Here is a 19,216-nt window from a genome sequence, read left to right as displayed (position 1 = left end):
TCACAAATGACAAAAAATCATAACATACACATTTGGCCAATGACATGACTTCTACTATAACAGTAATGGTAGATTTTCACTAAATGTGTTCTATGTATGTCTTTAATGAAAAGCATTGTTCATTGAAGTAGATTTCTTAATTGAATTAGTTTATTTTTGACATTTGAGTGTTAGCTTCACTTATGAAGCATTATTTGCAAAAATTCAATTTCCAAGCAAACAACTCCAAACCGACGAGGATGGGATTTGAACCCATGCGTGCAGAGCACAATGGATTAGCAGTCCATCGCCTTAACCTCTCGGCCACCTCGTCTTTCTGGCACAAATAAAGAAGGGTTTTCTAACACCACTTGTCTTGTTTTAAATCAATTCTTTATACATTATTGGTTGTGTTCTCATCAATATCACAGGCTTGTTAGCATGTCCCCTTTCAAGTGAGCCTTTGTTTAAAGAACATTTATTTTACTTTAGACATAACCTATATTTGTGAACTACTACACCATCATGTTGATCCATCACAAACGACAAAAAATCATAACATACACATTTGGCCAATGACATGACTTCTACTATAACAGTAATGGTAGATTTTCCTTAAATGTGTTCTATGTATGTCTTTACTGAAAAGCATTGTTCATTGATGTAGATTTCTTAATTGAATTAGTTTATTTTTGACATTTGAGTGTCAGCTTCACTTAAGAAGCATTATTTGCAAAATTCCATTTCCAAGGATAAAATTCCAAACCAACAAGATTTGAACCCATGCGTGCAGAACACAATGGATTAGCAGTCCATCGCCTTAACCACTCGTCCACCTCATCTTTCTGGCACAAATAAAGATGAGTTGTCTGACACCACTTGTCATATTTTAAATCATTTCTTTATACATTGTTGGTTGTGTTCTCAGCAATATCACAGGCTTGTTAGCAAGTCCTCTTTCAAGTGAGCCTTTGCTTAAAGAACATTTATTTTACTTTAAACGTAACCTATATTTGTGAACTTCTACACCATCATGTTGATCCATCACAAACGACAAAAAATCATAACACACACATTTGGCTTAGATTTTCACTAAATGACGAGACTTCTACGACTTCTACGAAAAAAGTAATGGTAGATTTTAACTAAATGTGTTCTATGTATGTCTTTAATGAAAAGCATTGTTCATTGAAGTAGATTTCTTAATTGAATTTGTTTATTTTTGACATTTGAGTGTCAGCTTCACTTATGAAGCATTATTTGCCAAAATTCCATTTCCAAGCAAACAATTCCAAACCGACGAGGATGGGATTGGAACCCATGAATGCAGAGCACAATGGATTGTGCTCTGCATGCATGGGTTCCAATCCCATCCTCGTCGGTTTGGAATTGTTTGCTTGGAAATTGAATTTTTGCAAATAATGCTTCATAAGTAAAGTGAAGTGAAGTGAAGTCCATCGCCTTAACCACTCGGCCACCTCATCTTTCTGGCACAAATAAAGAAGGGTTTTCTAACACCAGTTGTCATATTTTAAATAAATTCTTTATACATTGTTGGTTGTGTTCTCAGCAATATCACAGGCTTGTTAGCAAGTCCACTTTCAAGTGAGCTTTTGCTTAAAGAACATTTATTTTACTTTAAACGTAACCTATATTTGTGAACTACTACACCAACATGTTGATCCATCACAAATGACATAAAATTATAACTTACAGATCTGGCCAATGACATCACTTCTACTATAACAGTAATGGTAGATTTCACTAAATGTGTGCTATGTATGTCTTTAATGAAAAGCATTGTTCTTTGAAGTAGATTTCTTAATTGAATTAGTTTATTTTTGACATTTGAGTGTTGGCTTCACTTATGAAGCATTATTTGCAAAAATTCCATTTCCAAGCAAACAACTCCAAAATGATGAGGATGGGATTTGAACCCATGCGTGCAGAGCACAATGGATTAGCAGTCCATTGCCTTAACCACTCGGCCACCTCGTCTTTCTGGCACAAATAAAGAAGGGTTTTCTAACACCACTTGTCTTGTTTTAAATCAATTCTTTATACATTATTGGTTGTGTTCTCATCAATATCACAGGCTTGTTTGCATGTCCGCTTTCAAGTGAGCCTTTGCTTAAAGAACATTTATTTTACTTTAGACATAACCTATATTTGTGAACTACTACACCATCATGTTGATCCATCACAAACGACAAAAAATCATAACATACACATTTGGCCAATGACATGACTTCTACTATAACAGTAATGGTAGATTTTCCTTAAATGTGTTCTATGTATGTCTTTAATGAAAAGCATTGTTCATTGACGTAGATTTCTTAATTGAATTAGTTTATTTTTGACATTTGAGTGTCAGCTTCACTTATGAAGCATTATTTGCAAAATTCCATTTCCAAGGTAAAAATTCCAAACCGACAAGATTTGAACCCATGCGTGCAGAACACAATGGATTAGCAGTCCATCGCCTTAACCACTCGGCCACCTCGTCTTTCTGACACAAATAAAGATGAGTTGTCTGACACCACTTGTCATATTTTAAATCATTTCTTTATACATTGTTAGTTGTGTTCTCAGCAATATCACAGGCTTGTTAGCAAGTCCTTTTTCAAGTGAGCCTTTGCTTAAAGAACATTTATTTTACTTTAAACGTAACCTATATTTGTGAACTTCTACACCATCATGTTGATCCATCACAAACGACAAAAAATCATAACACACACATTTGGCTTAGATTTTCACTAAATGACGAGACTTCTACGACTTCTACTAAAAAAGCAATGGTAGATTTTCACTAAATGTGTTCTATGTATGTCTTTAATGAAAAGCATTGTTCATTGAAGTAGATTTCTTAATTGAATTTGTTTATTTTTGACATTTGAGTGTCAGCTTCACTTATGAAGCATTATTTGCCAAAATTCCATTTCCAAGCAAACAATTCCAAACCGACGAGGATGGGATTGGAACCCATGAATGCAGAGCACAATGGATTGTGCTCTGCATGCATGGGTTCCAATCCCATCCTCGTCGGTTTGGAATTGTTTGCTTGGAAATTGAATTTTTGCAAATAATGCTTCATAAGTAAAGTGAAGTGAAGTGAAGTCCATCGCCTTAACCACTCGGCCACCTCATCTTTCTGGCACAAATAAAGAAGGGTTTTCTAACACCAGTTGTCATATTTTAAATCAATTCTTTATACATTGTTGGTTGTGTTCTCAGCAATATCACAGGCTTGTTAGCAAGTCCACTTTCAAGTGAGCTTTTGCTTAAAGAACATTTATTTTACTTTAAACGTAACCTATATTTGTGAACTACTACACCATCTTGTTGATCCATCACAAATGACAAAAAATCATAACATACACATTTGGCCAATGACATGACTTCTACTATAACAGTAATAGTAGATTTTCACTAAATGTGTTCTATGTATGTCTTTAATGAAAAGCATTGTTCATTGAAGTAGATTTCTTAATTGAATTAGTTTATTTTTGACATTTGAGTGTTAGCTTCACTTATGAAGCATTATTTGCAAAAATTCCATTTCCAAGCAAACAACTCCAAACCGACGAGGATGGGACTTGAACCCATGCGTGCAGAGCACAATGGATTAGCAGTCCATCGCCTTAACCTCTCGGCCACCTCGTCTTTCTGGCACAATTAAAGAAGGGTTTTCTAACACCAGTTGTCATATTTTAAATCAATTCTTTATACATTGTTGGTTGTGTTCTCAGCAATATCACAGGCTTGTTAGCAAGTCCACTTTCAAGTGAGCTTTTGCTTAAAGAACATTTATTTTACTTTAAACGTAACCTATATTTGTGAACTACTACACCATCTTGTTGATCCATCACAAATGACAAAAAATCATAACATACACATTTGGCCAATGACATGACTTCTACTATAACAGTAATAGTAGATTTTCACTAAATGTGTTCTATGTATGTCTTTAATGAAATGCATTGTTCATTGAAGTAGATTTCTTAATTGAATTAGTTTATTTTTGACATTTGAGTGTTAGCTTCACTTATGAAGCATTATTTGCAAAAATTCCATTTCCAAGCAAACAACTCCAAACCGACGAGGATGGGATTTGAACCCATGCGTGCAGAGCACAATGGATTAGCAGTCCATCGCCTTAACCTCTCGGCCACCTCGTCTTTCTGGCACAATTAAAGAAGGGTTTTCTAACACCACTTGTCTTGTTTTAAATCAATTCTTTATACATTATTGGTTGTGTTCTCATCAATATCACAGGCTTGTTAGCATGTCCGCTTTCAAGTGAGCCTTTGCTTAAAGAACATTTATTTTACTTTAGACATAACCTATATTTGTGAACTACTACACCATCATGTTGATCCATCACAAACGACAAAAAATCATAACATACACATTTGGCCAATGACATGACTTCTACTATAACAGTAATGGTAGATTTTCCTTAAATGTGTTCTATGTATGTCTTTAATGAAAAGCATTGTTCATTGACGTAGATTTCTTAATTGAATTAGTTTATTTTTGACATTTGAGTGTCAGCTTCACTTATGAAGCATTATTTGCAAAATTCCATTTCCAAGGAAAAAATTCCAAACCGACAAGATTTGAACCCATGCGTGCAGAACACAATGGATTAGCAGTCCATCGCCTTAACCACTCGGCCACCTCGTCTTTCTGGCACAAATAAAGATGAGATGTCTGACACCACTTGTCATATTTTAAATCATTTCTTTATACATTGTTGGTTGTGTTCTCAGCAATATCACAGGCTTGTTAGCAAGTCCTCTTTCAAGTGAGCCTTTGCTTAAAGAACATTTATTTTACTTTAAACGTAACCTATATTTGTGAACTACTACACCATCATGTTGATCCATCACAAACGACAAAAAATCATAACATACACATTTGGCCAATGACATGACTTCTACTATAACAGTAATGGTAGATTTTCCTTAAATGTGTTCTATGTATGTCTTTAATGAAAAGCATTGTTCATTGACGTAGATTTCTTAATTGAATTAGTTTATTTTTGACATTTGAGTGTCAGCTTCACTTATGAAGCATTATTTGCAAAATTCCATTTCCAAGGAAAAAATTCCAAACCGACAAGATTTGAACCCATGCGTGCAGAACACAATGGATTAGCAGTCCATCGCCTTAACCACTCGGCCACCTCGTCTTTCTGGCACAAATAAAGATGAGTTGTCTGACACCACTTGTCATATTTTAAATCATTTCTTTATACATTGTTGGTTGTGTTCTCAGCAATATCACAGGCTTTTTAGCAAGTCCTCTTTCAAGTGATCCTTTGCTTAAAGAACATTTATTTTACTTTAAACGTAACCTATATTTGTGAACTACTACACCATCATGTTGATCCATCACAAACGACAAAAAATCATAACACACACATTTGGCTTAGATTTTCACTAAATGACATGACTTCTACGACTTCTACTATAACAGTAATGGTAGATTTTCACTAAATGTGTTCTATGTATGTCTTTAATGAAAAGCATTGTTCATTGAAGTAGATTTCTTAATTGAAATAGTTTATTTTTGACATTTGAGTGTCAGCTTCACTTATGAAGCATTATTTGCAAAAATTCCATTTCCAAGCAAACAATTCCAAACCGACGAGGATGGGAATGGAACCCATGAATGCAGAGCACAATGGATTGTGCTCTGCACGCATGGGTTCAAATCCAATCCTCGTCGGTTTGGAATTGTTTGCTTGGAAAAGGAATTTTTACAAATAATGCTTCATAAGTAAAGTGAAGTGAAGTGAAGTCAATCGCCTTAACCACTCGGCCACCTCATCTTTCTGGCACAAATAAAGAAGGATTTTCTGACACCACTTGTCTTGTTTTAAATCAATTCTTTATACATTATTGGTTGTGTTCTCATCAATATCACAGGCTTGTTAGCATGTCCACTTTCAAGTGAGCCTTTGCTTAAAGAACATTTATTTTACTTTAGACATAAACTATATTTGTGAACTACTACACCATCTTGTTGATCCATCACAAATGACAAAAAATTATAACATACACATTTGGCCAATGACATGACTTCTACTATAACAGTAATGGTAGATTTTCACTAAATGTGTTCTATGTATGTCTTTAATGAAAAGCATTGTTCATTGAAGTAGATTTCTTAATTGAATTAGTTTATTTTTGACATTTGAGTGTTAGCTTCACTTATGAAGCATTATTTGCAAAAATTCCATTTCCAAGCAAACAAGTCCAAACCGACGAAGATGGGATTTGAACCCATGCGTGCAGAGCACAATAGATTAGCAGTCCATCACCTTAACCTCTCGGCCACCTCGTCTTTCTGGCACAAGTAAAGAAGGGTTTTCTAACACCACTTGTCTTGTTTTAAATCAATTCTTTATACATTATTGGTTGTGTTCTCATCAATATCACAGGCTTGTTAGCATGTCCGCTTTCAAGTGAGCGTTTGCTTAAAGAACATTTATTTTACTTTAGACATAACCTATATTTGTGAACTACTACACCATCATGTTGATCCATCACAAACGACAAATAATCATAACATACACATTTGGCCAATGACATGACTTCTACTATAACAGTAATGGTAGATTTTCCTTAAATGTGTTCTATGTATGTCTTTAATGAAAAGCATTGTTCATTGACGTAGATTTCTTAATTGAATTAGTTTATTTTTGACATTTGAGTGTCAGCTTCACTTATGAAGCATTATTTGCAAAATTCCATTTCCAAGGAAAAAATTCCAAACCGACAAGATTTGAATCCATGCGTGCAGAACACAATGGATTAGCAGTCCATCGCCTTAACCACTCGGCCACCTCGTCTTTCTGGCACAAATAAAGATGAGTTGTCTGACACCACTTGTCATATTTTAAATCATTTCTTTATACATTGTTGGTTGTGTTCTCAGCAATATCACAGGCTTGTTAGCAAGTCCTCTTTCAAGTGATCCTTTGCTTAAAGAACATTTATTTTACTTTAAACGTAACCTATATTTGTGAACTACTACACCATCATGTTGATCCATCACAAACGACAAAAAATCATAACACACACATTTGGCTTAGATTTTCACTAAATGACATGACTTCTACGACTTCTACTATAACAGTAATGGTAGATTTTCACTAAATGTGTTCTATGTATGTCTTTAATGAAAAGCATTGTTCATTGAAGTAGATTTCTTAATTGAAATAGTTTATTTTTGACATTTGAGTGTCAGCTTCACTTATGAAGCATTATTTGCAAAAATTCCATTTCCAAGCAAACAATTCCAAACCGACGAGGATGGGATTGGAACCCATGAATGCAGAGCACAATGGATTGTGCTCTGAACGCATGGGTTCAAATCCAATCCTCGTCGGTTTGGAATTGTTTGCTTGGAAAAGGAATTTTTACAAATAATGCTTCATAAGTAAAGTGAAGTGAAGTGAAGTCAATCGCCTTAACCACTCGGCCACCTCATCTTTCTGGCACAAATAAAGAAGGATTTTCTGACACCACTTGTCTTGTTTTAAATCAATTCTTTATACATTATTGGTTGTGTTCTCATCAATATCACAGGCTTGTTAGCATGTCCACTTTCAAGTGAGCCTTTGCTTAAAGAACATTTATTTTACTTTAGACATAAACTATATTTGTGAACTACTACACCATCTTGTTGATCCATCACAAACGACAAAAAATCATAACATACACATTTGGCCAATGACATGACTTCTACTATAACAGTAATGGTAGATTTTCACTAAATGTGTTCTATGTATGTCTTTAATGAAAAGCATTGTTCATTGAAGTAGATTTCTTAATTGAATTAGTTTATTTTTGACATTTGAGTGTTAGCTTCACTTATGAAGCATTATTTGCAAAAATTCCATTTCCAAGCAAACAACTCCAAACCGACGAGGATGGGATTTGAACCCATGCGTGCAGAGCACAATGGATTAGCAGTCCATTGCCTTAACCACTCGGCTACCTCGTCTTTCTGGCACAAATAAAGAAGGGTTTTCTAACCCCACTTGTCTTGTTTTAAATCAATTCTTTATACATTATTGGTTGTGTTCTCATCAATATCACAGGCTTGTTAGCATGTCCCCTTTCAAGTGAGCCTTTGTTTAAAGAACATTTATTTTACTTTAGACATAACCTATATTTGTGAACTACTACACCATCATGTTGATCCATCACAAACGACAAAAAATGATAACATACACATTTGGCCAATGACATGACTTCTACTATAACAGTAATGGTAGATTTTCCTTAAATGTGTTCTATGTATGTCTTTAATGAAAAGTATTGTTCATTGATGTAGATTTCTTAATTGAATTAGTTTATTTTTGACATTTGAGTGTCAGCTTCACTTATGAAGCATTATTTGCAAAATTCCATTTCCAAGGAAAAATTCCAAACCAACAAGATTTGAACCCATGCGTGCAGAACACAATGGATTAGCAGTCCATCGCCTTAACCACTCTTCCACCTCATCTTTCTGGCACAAATAAAGATGAGTTGTCTGACACCACTTGTCATATTTTAAATCATTTCTTTATACATTGTTGGTTGTGTTCTCAGCAATATCACAGGCTTGTTAGCAAGTCCTCTTTCAAGTGAGCCTTTGCTTAAAGAACATTTATTTTACTTTAAACGTAACCTATATTTGTGAACTACTACACCATCATGTTGATCCATCACAAACGACAAAAAATCATAACACACACATTTGGCTTAGATTTTCACTAAATGACATGACTTCTACGACTTCTACTATAACAGTAATGGTAGATTTTCACTAAATGTGTTCTATGTATGTCTTTAATGAAAAGCATTGTTCATTGAAGTAGATTTCTTAATTGAAATAGTTTATTTTTGACATTTGAGTGTCAGCTTCACTTATGAAGCATTATTTGCAAAAATTCCATTTCCAAGCAAACAATTCCAAACCGACGAGGATGGGATTGGAACCCATGAATGCAGAGCACAATGGATTGTGCTCTGAACGCATGGGTTCAAATCCAATCCTCGTCGGTTTGGAATTGTTTGCTTGGAAAAGGAATTTTTACAAATAATGCTTCATAAGTAAAGTGAAGTGAAGTGAAGTCAATCGCCTTAACCACTCGGCCACCTCATCTTTCTGGCACAAATAAAGAAGGATTTTCTGACACCACTTGTCTTGTTTTAAATCAATTCTTTATACATTATTGGTTGTGTTCTCATCAATATCACAGGCTTGTTAGCATGTCCACTTTCAAGTGAGCCTTTGCTTAAAGAACATTTATTTTACTTTAGACATAAACTATATTTGTGAACTACTACACCATCTTGTTGATCCATCACAAACGACAAAAAATCATAACATACACATTTGGCCAATGACATGACTTCTACTATAACAGTAATGGTAGATTTTCACTAAATGTGTTCTATGTATGTCTTTAATGAAAAGCATTGTTCATTGAAGTAGATTTCTTAATTGAATTAGTTTATTTTTGACATTTGAGTGTTAGCTTCACTTATGAAGCATTATTTGCAAAAATTCCATTTCCAAGCAAACAACTCCAAACCGACGAGGATGGGATTTGAACCCATGCGTGCAGAGCACAATGGATTAGCAGTCCATTGCCTTAACCACTCGGCTACCTCGTCTTTCTGGCACAAATAAAGAAGGGTTTTCTAACCCCACTTGTCTTGTTTTAAATCAATTCTTTATACATTATTGGTTGTGTTCTCATCAATATCACAGGCTTGTTAGCATGTCCCCTTTCAAGTGAGCCTTTGTTTAAAGAACATTTATTTTACTTTAGACATAACCTATATTTGTGAACTACTACACCATCATGTTGATCCATCACAAACGACAATAAATGATAACATACACATTTGGCCAATGACATGACTTCTACTATAACAGTAATGGTAGATTTTCCTTAAATGTGTTCTATGTATGTCTTTAATGAAAAGTATTGTTCATTGATGTAGATTTCTTAATTGAATTAGTTTATTTTTGACATTTGAGTGTCAGCTTCACTTATGAAGCATTATTTGCAAAATTCCATTTCCAAGGAAAAAATTCCAGACCAACAAGATTTGAACCCATGCGTGCAGAACACAATGGATTAGCAGTCCATCGCCTTAACCACTCTTCCACCTCATCTTTCTGGCACAAATAAAGATGAGTTGTCTGACACCACTTGTAATATTTTAAATCATTTCTTTATACATTGTTGGTTGTGTTCTCAGCAATATCACAGGCTTGTTAGCAAGTCCTCTTTCAAGTGAGCCTTTGCTTAAAGAACATTTATTTTACTTTAAACGTAACCTATATTTGTGAACTACTACACCATCATGTTGATCCATCACAAACGACAAAAAATCATAACACACACATTTGGCTTAGATTTTCACTAAATTACATGACTTCTACGACTTCTACTATAACAGTAATGGTAGATTTTCACTAAATGTGTTCTATGTATGTATTTAATGAAAAGCATTGTTCATTGAAGTAGATTTCTTAATTGAAATAGTTTATTTTTGACATTTGAGTGTCAGCTTCACTTATGAAGCATTATTTGCAAAAATTCCATTTCCAAGCAAACAATTCCAAACCGACGAGGATGGGATTGGAACCCATGAATGCAGAGCACAATGGATTGTGCTCTGCACGCATGGGTTCAAATCCAATCCTCGTCGGTTTGGAATTGTTTGCTTGGAAAAGGAATTTTTACAAATAATGCTTCATAAGTAAAGTGAAGTGAAGTGAAGTCAATCGCCTTAACCACTCGGCCACCTCATCTTTCTGGCACAAATAAAGAAGGATTTTCTGACACCACTTGTCTTGTTTTAAATCAATTCTTTATACATTATTGGTTGTGTTCTCATCAATATCACAGGCTTGTTAGCACGTCCACTTTCAAGTGAGCCTTTGCTTAAAGAACATTTATTTTACTTTAGACATAAACTATATTTGTGAACTACTACACCATCTTGTTGATCCATCACAAATGACAAAAAATCATAACATACACATTTGGCCAATGACATGACTTCTACTATAACAGTAATGGTAGATTTTCACTAAATGTGTTCTATGTATGTCTTTAATGAAAAGCATTGTTCATTGAAGTAGATTTCTTAATTGAATTAGTTTATTTTTGACATTTGAGTGTTAGCTTCACTTATGAAGCATTATTTGCAAAAATTCAATTTCCAAGCAAACAACTCCAAACCGACGAGGATGGGATTTGAACCCATGCGTGCAGAGCACAATGGATTAGCAGTCCATCGCCTTAACCTCTCGGCCACCTCGTCTTTCTGGCACAAATAAAGAAGGGTTTTCTAACACCACTTGTCTTGTTTTAAATCAATTCTTTATACATTATTGGTTGTGTTCTCATCAATATCACAGGCTTGTTAGCATGTCCCCTTTCAAGTGAGCCTTTGTTTAAAGAACATTTATTTTACTTTAGACATAACCTATATTTGTGAACTACTACACCATCATGTTGATCCATCACAAACGACAAAAAATCATAACATACACATTTGGCCAATGACATGACTTCTACTATAACAGTAATGGTAGATTTTCCTTAAATGTGTTCTATGTATGTCTTTAATGAAAAGTATTGTTCATTGATGTAGATTTCTTAATTGAATTAGTTTATTTTTGACATTTGAGTGTCAGCTTCACTTATGAAGCATTATTTGCAAAATTCCATTTCCAAGGAAAAAATTCCAAACCAACAAGATTTGAACCCATGCGTGCAGAACACAATGGATTAGCAGTCCATCGCCTTAACCACTCTTCCACCTCATCTTTCTGGCACAAATAAAGATGAGTTGTCTGACACCACTTGTCATATTTTAAATCATTTCTTTATACATTGTTGGTTGTGTTCTCAGCAATATCACAGGCTTGTTAGCAAGTCCTCTTTCAAGTGAGCCTTTGCTTAAAGAACATTTATTTTACTTTAAACGTAACCTATATTTGTGAACTACTACACCATCATGTTGATCCATCACAAACGACAAAAAATCATAACACACACATTTGGCTTAGATTTTCACTAAATGACATGACTTCTACGACTTCTACTATAACAGTAATGGTAGATTTTCACTAAATGTGTTCTATGTATGTCTTTAATGAAAAGCATTGTTCATTGAAGTAGATTTCTTAATTGAAATAGTTTATTTTTGACATTTGAGTGTCAGCTTCACTTATGAAGCATTATTTGCAAAAATTCCATTTCCAAGCAAACAATTCCAAACCGACGAGGATGGGATTGGAACCCATGAATGCAGAGCACAATGGATTGTGCTCTGAACGCATGGGTTCAAATCCAATCCTCGTCGGTTTGGAATTGTTTGCTTGGAAAAGGAATTTTTACAAATAATGCTTCATAAGTAAAGTGAAGTGAAGTGAAGTCAATCGCCTTAACCACTCGGCCACCTCATCTTTCTGGCACAAATAAAGAAGGATTTTCTGACACCACTTGTCTTGTTTTAAATCAATTCTTTATACATTATTGGTTGTGTTCTCATCAATATCACAGGCTTGTTAGCATGTCCACTTTCAAGTGAGCCTTTGCTTAAAGAACATTTATTTTACTTTAGACATAAACTATATTTGTGAACTACTACACCATCTTGTTGATCCATCACAAACGACAAAAAATCATAACATACACATTTGGCCAATGACATGACTTCTACTATAACAGTAATGGTAGATTTTCACTAAATGTGTTCTATGTATGTCTTTAATGAAAAGCATTGTTCATTGAAGTAGATTTCTTAATTGAATTAGTTTATTTTTGACATTTGAGTGTTAGCTTCACTTATGAAGCATTATTTGCAAAAATTCCATTTCCAAGCAAACAACTCCAAACCGACGAGGATGGGATTTGAACCCATGCGTGCAGAGCACAATGGATTAGCAGTCCATTGCCTTAACCACTCGGCTACCTCGTCTTTCTGGCACAAATAAAGAAGGGTTTTCTAACCCCACTTGTCTTGTTTTAAATCAATTCTTTATACATTATTGGTTGTGTTCTCATCAATATCACAGGCTTGTTAGCATGTCCCCTTTCAAGTGAGCCTTTGTTTAAAGAACATTTATTTTACTTTAGACATAACCTATATTTGTGAACTACTACACCATCATGTTGATCCATCACAAACGACAATAAATGATAACATACACATTTGGCCAATGACATGACTTCTACTATAACAGTAATGGTAGATTTTCCTTAAATGTGTTCTATGTATGTCTTTAATGAAAAGTATTGTTCATTGATGTAGATTTCTTAATTGAATTAGTTTATTTTTGACATTTGAGTGTCAGCTTCACTTATGAAGCATTATTTGCAAAATTCCATTTCCAAGGAAAAAATTCCAGACCAACAAGATTTGAACCCATGCGTGCAGAACACAATGGATTAGCAGTCCATCGCCTTAACCACTCTTCCACCTCATCTTTCTGGCACAAATAAAGATGAGTTGTCTGACACCACTTGTCATATTTTAAATCATTTCTTTATACATTGTTGGTTGTGTTCTCAGCAATATCACAGGCTTGTTAGCAAGTCCTCTTTCAAGTGAGCCTTTGCTTAAAGAACATTTATTTTACTTTAAACGTAACCTATATTTGTGAACTACTACACCATCATGTTGATCCATCACAAACGACAAAAAATCATAACACACACATTTGGCTTAGATTTTCACTAAATTACATGACTTCTACGACTTCTACTATAACAGTAATGGTAGATTTTCACTAAATGTGTTCTATGTATGTATTTAATGAAAAGCATTGTTCATTGAAGTAGATTTCTTAATTGAAATAGTTTATTTTTGACATTTGAGTGTCAGCTTCACTTATGAAGCATTATTTGCAAAAATTCCATTTCCAAGCAAACAATTCCAAACCGACGAGGATGGGATTGGAACCCATGAATGCAGAGCACAATGGATTGTGCTCTGCACGCATGGGTTCAAATCCAATCCTCGTCGGTTTGGAATTGTTTGCTTGGAAAAGGAATTTTTACAAATAATGCTTCATAAGTAAAGTGAAGTGAAGTGAAGTCAATCGCCTTAACCACTCGGCCACCTCATCTTTCTGGCACAAATAAAGAAGGATTTTCTGACACCACTTGTCTTGTTTTAAATCAATTCTTTATACATTATTGGTTGTGTTCTCATCAATATCACAGGCTTGTTAGCACGTCCACTTTCAAGTGAGCCTTTGCTTAAAGAACATTTATTTTACTTTAGACATAAACTATATTTGTGAACTACTACACCATCTTGTTGATCCATCACAAATGACAAAAAATCATAACATACACATTTGGCCAATGACATGACTTCTACTATAACAGTAATGGTAGATTTTCACTAAATGTGTTCTATGTATGTCTTTAATGAAAAGCATTGTTCATTGAAGTAGATTTCTTAATTGAATTAGTTTATTTTTGACATTTGAGTGTTAGCTTCACTTATGAAGCATTATTTGCAAAAATTCAATTTCCAAGCAAACAACTCCAAACCGACGAGGATGGGATTTGAACCCATGCGTGCAGAGCACAATGGATTAGCAGTCCATCGCCTTAACCTCTCGGCCACCTCGTCTTTCTGGCACAAATAAAGAAGGGTTTTCTAACACCACTTGTCTTGTTTTAAATCAATTCTTTATACATTATTGGTTGTGTTCTCATCAATATCACAGGCTTGTTAGCATGTCCCCTTTCAAGTGAGCCTTTGTTTAAAGAACATTTATTTTACTTTAGACATAACCTATATTTGTGAACTACTACACCATCATGTTGATCCATCACAAACGACAAAAAATCATAACATACACATTTGGCCAATGACATGACTTCTACTATAACAGTAATGGTAGATTTTCCTTAAATGTGTTCTATGTATGTCTTTACTGAAAAGCATTGTTCATTGATGTAGATTTCTTAATTGAATTAGTTTATTTTTGACATTTGAGTGTCAGCTTCACTTAAGAAGCATTATTTGCAAAATTCCATTTCCAAGGATAAAATTCCAAACCAACAAGATTTGAACCCATGCGTGCAGAACACAATGGATTAGCAGTCCATCGCCTTAACCACTCGTCCACCTCATCTTTCTGGCACAAATAAAGATGAGTTGTCTGACACCACTTGTCATATTTTAAATCATTTCTTTATACATTGTTGGTTGTGTTCTCAGCAATATCACAGGCTTGTTAGCAAGTCCTCTTTCAAGTGAGCCTTTGCTTAAAGAACATTTATTTTACTTTAAACGTAACCTATATTTGTGAACTACTACACCATCATGTTGATCCATCACAAACGACAAAAAATCATAACTCACACATTTGGCTTAGATTTTCACTAAATGACATGACTTCTACGACTTCTACTATAACAGTAATGGTAGATTTTCACTAAATGTGTTCTATGTATGTATTTAATGAAAAGCATTGTTCATTGAAGTAGATTTCTTAATTGAAATAGTTTATTTTTGACATTTGAGTGTCAGCTTCACTTATGAAGCATTATTTGCAAAAATTCCATTTCCAAACAAACAATTCCAAACCGACGAGGATGGGATTGGAACCCATGAATGCAGAGCACAATGGATTGTGCTCTGCACGCATGGGTTCAAATCCAATCCTCGTCGGTTTGGAATTGTTTGCTTGGAAAAGGAATTTTTACAAATAATGCTTCATAAGTAAAGTGAAGTGAAGTGAAGTCAATCGCCTTAACCACTCGGCCACCTCATCTTTCCTTCACAAATAAAGAAGGATTTTCTGACACCACTTGTCTTGTTTTAAATCAATTCTTTATACATTATTGGTTGTGTTCTCATCAATATCACAGGCTTGTTAGCACGTCCACTTTCAAGTGAGCCTTTGCTTAAAGAACATTTATTTTACTTTAGACATAAACTATATTTGTGAACTACTACACCATCTTGTTGATCCATCACAAATGACAAAAAATCATAACATACACATTTGGCCAATGACATGACTTCTACTATAACAGTAATGGTAGATTTTCACTAAATGTGTTCTATGTATGTCTTTAATGAAAAGCATTGTTCATTGAAGTAGATTTCTTAATTGAATTAGTTTATTTTTGACATTTGAGTGTTAGCTTCACTTATGAAGCATTATTTGCAAAAATTCCATTTCCAAGCAAACAACTCCAAACCGACGAGGATGGGATTTGAACCCATGCGTGCAGAGCACAATGGATTAGCAGTCCATCGCCTTAACCACTCGTCCACCTCATCTTTCTGGCACAAATAAAGATGAGTTGTCTGACACCACTTGTCATATTTTAAATCATTTCTTTATACATTGTTGGTTGTGTTCTCATCAATATCACAGGCTTGTTAGCATGTCCCCTTTCAAGTGAGCCTTAGCTTAAAGAACATTTATTTTACTTTAGACATAACCTATATTTGTGAACTAATACACCATCATGTTGATCCATCACAAACGACAAAAAATCATAACATACACATTTGGCCAATGACATGACTTCTACTATAACAGTAATGGTAGATTTTCCTTAAATGTGTTCTATGTATGTCTTTAATGAAAAGCATTGTTCATTGACGTAGATTTCTTAATTGAATTAGTTTATTTTTGACATTTGAGTGTCAGCTTCACTTATGAAGCATTATTTGCAAAATTCCATTTCCAAGGAAAAAATTCCAAACCGACAAGATTTGAACCCATGCGTGCAGAACACAATGGATTAGCAGTCCATCGCCTTAACCACTCGGCCACCTCGTCTTTCTGGCATAAATAAAGATGAGTTGTCTGACACCACTTGTCATATTTTAAATCATTTCTTTATACATTGTTGGTTGTGTTCTCAGCAATATCACAGGCTTGTTAGCAAGTCCTCTTTCAAGTGAGCCTTTGCTTAAAGAACATTTATTTTACTTTAAACGTAACCTATATTTGTGAACTACTACACCATCATGTTGATCCATCACAAACGACAAAAAATCATAACACACACATTTGGCTTAGATTTTCACTAAATGACATGACTTCTACGACTTCTACTATAACAGTAATGGTAGATTTTCACTAAATGTGTTCTATGTATGTCTTTAATGAAAAGCATTGTTCATTGAAGTAGATTTCTTAATTTAAATAGTTTATTTTTGACATTTGAGTGTCAGCTTCACTTATGAAGCATTATTTGCAAAAATTCCATTTCCAAGCAAACAATTCCAAACCGACGAGGATGGGATTGGAACCCATGAATGCAGAGCACAATGGATTGTGCTCTGCACGCATGGGTTCAAATCCAATCCTCGTTGGTTTGGAATTGTTTGCTTGGAAAAGGAATTTTTACAAATAATGCTTCATAAGTAAAGTGAAGTGAAGTGAAGTCCATCGCCTTAACCACTCGGCCACCTCATCTTTCTGGCACAAATAAAGAAGGGTTTTCTAACACCAGTTGTCATATTTTAAATCAATTCTTTATACATCGTAGGTTGTGTTCTCAGCAATATCACTGGCTTGTCAGCAAGTCCACTTTCAAGTGAGCTTTTGCTTAAAGAACATTTATTTTACTTTAAACGTAACCTATATTTGTGAACTACTACACCATCATGTTGATCCAGCACAAATGACAAAAAATCATAACTTACAGATCTGGCCAATGACATCACTTCTACTATAACAGTAATGGTAGATTTCACTAAATGTGTGCTATGTATGTCTTTAATGAAAAGCATTGTTCTTTGATGTAGATTTCTTAATTGAATTAGTTTATTTTTGACATTTGAGTGTTGGCTTCACTTATGAAGCATTATTTTCAAAAATTCCATTTCCAAGCAAACAACTCCAAACCGACGAGGATGGGATTTGAACCCATGCGTGCGGAGCACAATGGATTAGCAGTCCATCGCCTTAACCACTCGGCCACCTCGTCTTTCTGGCACAAACAAAGATGGGTTTTCTAACACCACTTGTCTTGTTTTCAATCAATTCTTTATACATTATTGGTTGTGTTCTAATCAATATCACAGGCTTGTTAGCATGTCCCCTTTCAAGTGAGCCTTTGCTTAAAGAACATTTATTTTACTTTAGACATAACCTATATTTGTGAACTACTACACCATCATGTTGATCCATTACAAATGACAAAAAATCATAACATACACATTAGGCCAATGACATGACTTCTACTATAACAGTAATGGTAGATTTTCCTTAAATGTGTTCTATGTATGTCTTTAATGAAAAGCATTGTTCATTGACGTAGATTTCTTAATTGAATTAGTTTATTTTTGACATTTGAGTGTCAGCTTCACTTATGAAGCATTATTTGCAAAATTCCATTTCCAAGGAAAAAATTCCAAACCAACAAGATTTGAACCCATGCGTGCAGAACACAATGGATTAGCAGTCCATCGCCTTAACCACTCGGCCACCTCGTCTTCCTGGCACAAATAAAGATGAGTTGTCTGACAACACTTGTCATATTTTAAATCATTTCTTTATACATTGTTGGTTGTGTTCTCAGCAATATCACAGGCTTGTTAGCAAGTCCTCTTTCAAGTGAGCCTTTGCTTAAAGAACATTTATTTTACTTTAAACGTAACCTATATTTGTGAACTACTACACCATCATGTTGATCCATCACAAACGACAAAAAATCATAACACACACATTTGGCTTAGATTTTCACTAAATTACATGACTTCTACGACTTCTACTATAACAGTAATGGTAGATTTTCACTAAATGTGTTCTATGTATGTATTTAATGAAAAGCATTGTTCATTGAAGTAGATTTCTTAATTGAAATAGTTTATTTTTGACATTTGAGTGTCAGCTTCACTTATGAAGCATTATTTGCAAAAATTCCATTTCCAAGCAAACAATTCCAAACCGACGAGGATGGGATTGGAACCCATGAATGCAGAGCACAATGGATTGTGCTCTGCACGCATGGGTTCAAATCCAATCCTCGTCGGTTTGGAATTGTTTGCTTGGAAAAGGAATTTTTACAAATAATGCTTCATAAGTAAAGTGATGTGAAGTGAAGTCAATCGCCTTAACCACTCGGCCACCTCATCTTTCTGGCACAAATAAAGAAGGATTTTCTGACACCACTTGTCTTGTTTTAAATCAATTCTTTATACATTATTGGTTGTGTTCT

At 34.5% G+C, this 19,216-nt stretch overlaps 10 non-coding genes across 10 annotated transcripts; all 10 read right to left on the bottom strand.

Moving 5' to 3' along the window:
• Positions 1-231: 231 nt before the first annotated feature.
• TRNAS-GCU (transfer RNA serine (anticodon GCU)) lies at positions 232-313 on the bottom strand. The gene has a single exon. It is a non-coding gene; the product is annotated as a tRNA-Ser (tRNA).
• A 1,582-nt stretch (positions 314-1,895) lies between these two features.
• TRNAS-GCU (transfer RNA serine (anticodon GCU)) lies at positions 1,896-1,977 on the bottom strand. The gene has a single exon. It is a non-coding gene; the product is annotated as a tRNA-Ser (tRNA).
• Positions 1,978-3,560: 1,583 nt separating this feature from the next.
• TRNAS-GCU (transfer RNA serine (anticodon GCU)) lies at positions 3,561-3,642 on the bottom strand. Its single transcript has one exon. It is a non-coding gene; the product is annotated as a tRNA-Ser (tRNA).
• A 433-nt stretch (positions 3,643-4,075) lies between these two features.
• TRNAS-GCU (transfer RNA serine (anticodon GCU)) lies at positions 4,076-4,157 on the bottom strand. The gene has a single exon. It is a non-coding gene; the product is annotated as a tRNA-Ser (tRNA).
• A 3,756-nt stretch (positions 4,158-7,913) lies between these two features.
• Positions 7,914-7,995, bottom strand: TRNAS-GCU (transfer RNA serine (anticodon GCU)). Its single transcript has one exon. It is a non-coding gene; the product is annotated as a tRNA-Ser (tRNA).
• Positions 7,996-9,577: 1,582 nt separating this feature from the next.
• On the bottom strand, positions 9,578-9,659 carry TRNAS-GCU (transfer RNA serine (anticodon GCU)). Its single transcript has one exon. It is a non-coding gene; the product is annotated as a tRNA-Ser (tRNA).
• Positions 9,660-11,242: 1,583 nt separating this feature from the next.
• Positions 11,243-11,324, bottom strand: TRNAS-GCU (transfer RNA serine (anticodon GCU)). The gene has a single exon. It is a non-coding gene; the product is annotated as a tRNA-Ser (tRNA).
• Positions 11,325-12,907: 1,583 nt separating this feature from the next.
• TRNAS-GCU (transfer RNA serine (anticodon GCU)) lies at positions 12,908-12,989 on the bottom strand. The gene has a single exon. It is a non-coding gene; the product is annotated as a tRNA-Ser (tRNA).
• A 1,583-nt stretch (positions 12,990-14,572) lies between these two features.
• Positions 14,573-14,654, bottom strand: TRNAS-GCU (transfer RNA serine (anticodon GCU)). The gene has a single exon. It is a non-coding gene; the product is annotated as a tRNA-Ser (tRNA).
• A 3,247-nt stretch (positions 14,655-17,901) lies between these two features.
• On the bottom strand, positions 17,902-17,983 carry TRNAS-GCU (transfer RNA serine (anticodon GCU)). Its single transcript has one exon. It is a non-coding gene; the product is annotated as a tRNA-Ser (tRNA).
• Between the last annotated feature and the right edge of the window lie 1,233 nt (positions 17,984-19,216).

This window comes from Taudactylus pleione, unplaced genomic scaffold (genome assembly GCF_031769625.1).
Source record: "Taudactylus pleione unplaced genomic scaffold, aTauple2 ptg000619l, whole genome shotgun sequence".
Taxonomy (NCBI): domain Eukaryota; kingdom Metazoa; phylum Chordata; class Amphibia; order Anura; family Myobatrachidae; genus Taudactylus; species Taudactylus pleione.
The sequence above is the reverse complement of the archived record's forward strand: the minus strand, read 5'-3'. Positions and strand labels throughout refer to the sequence as shown.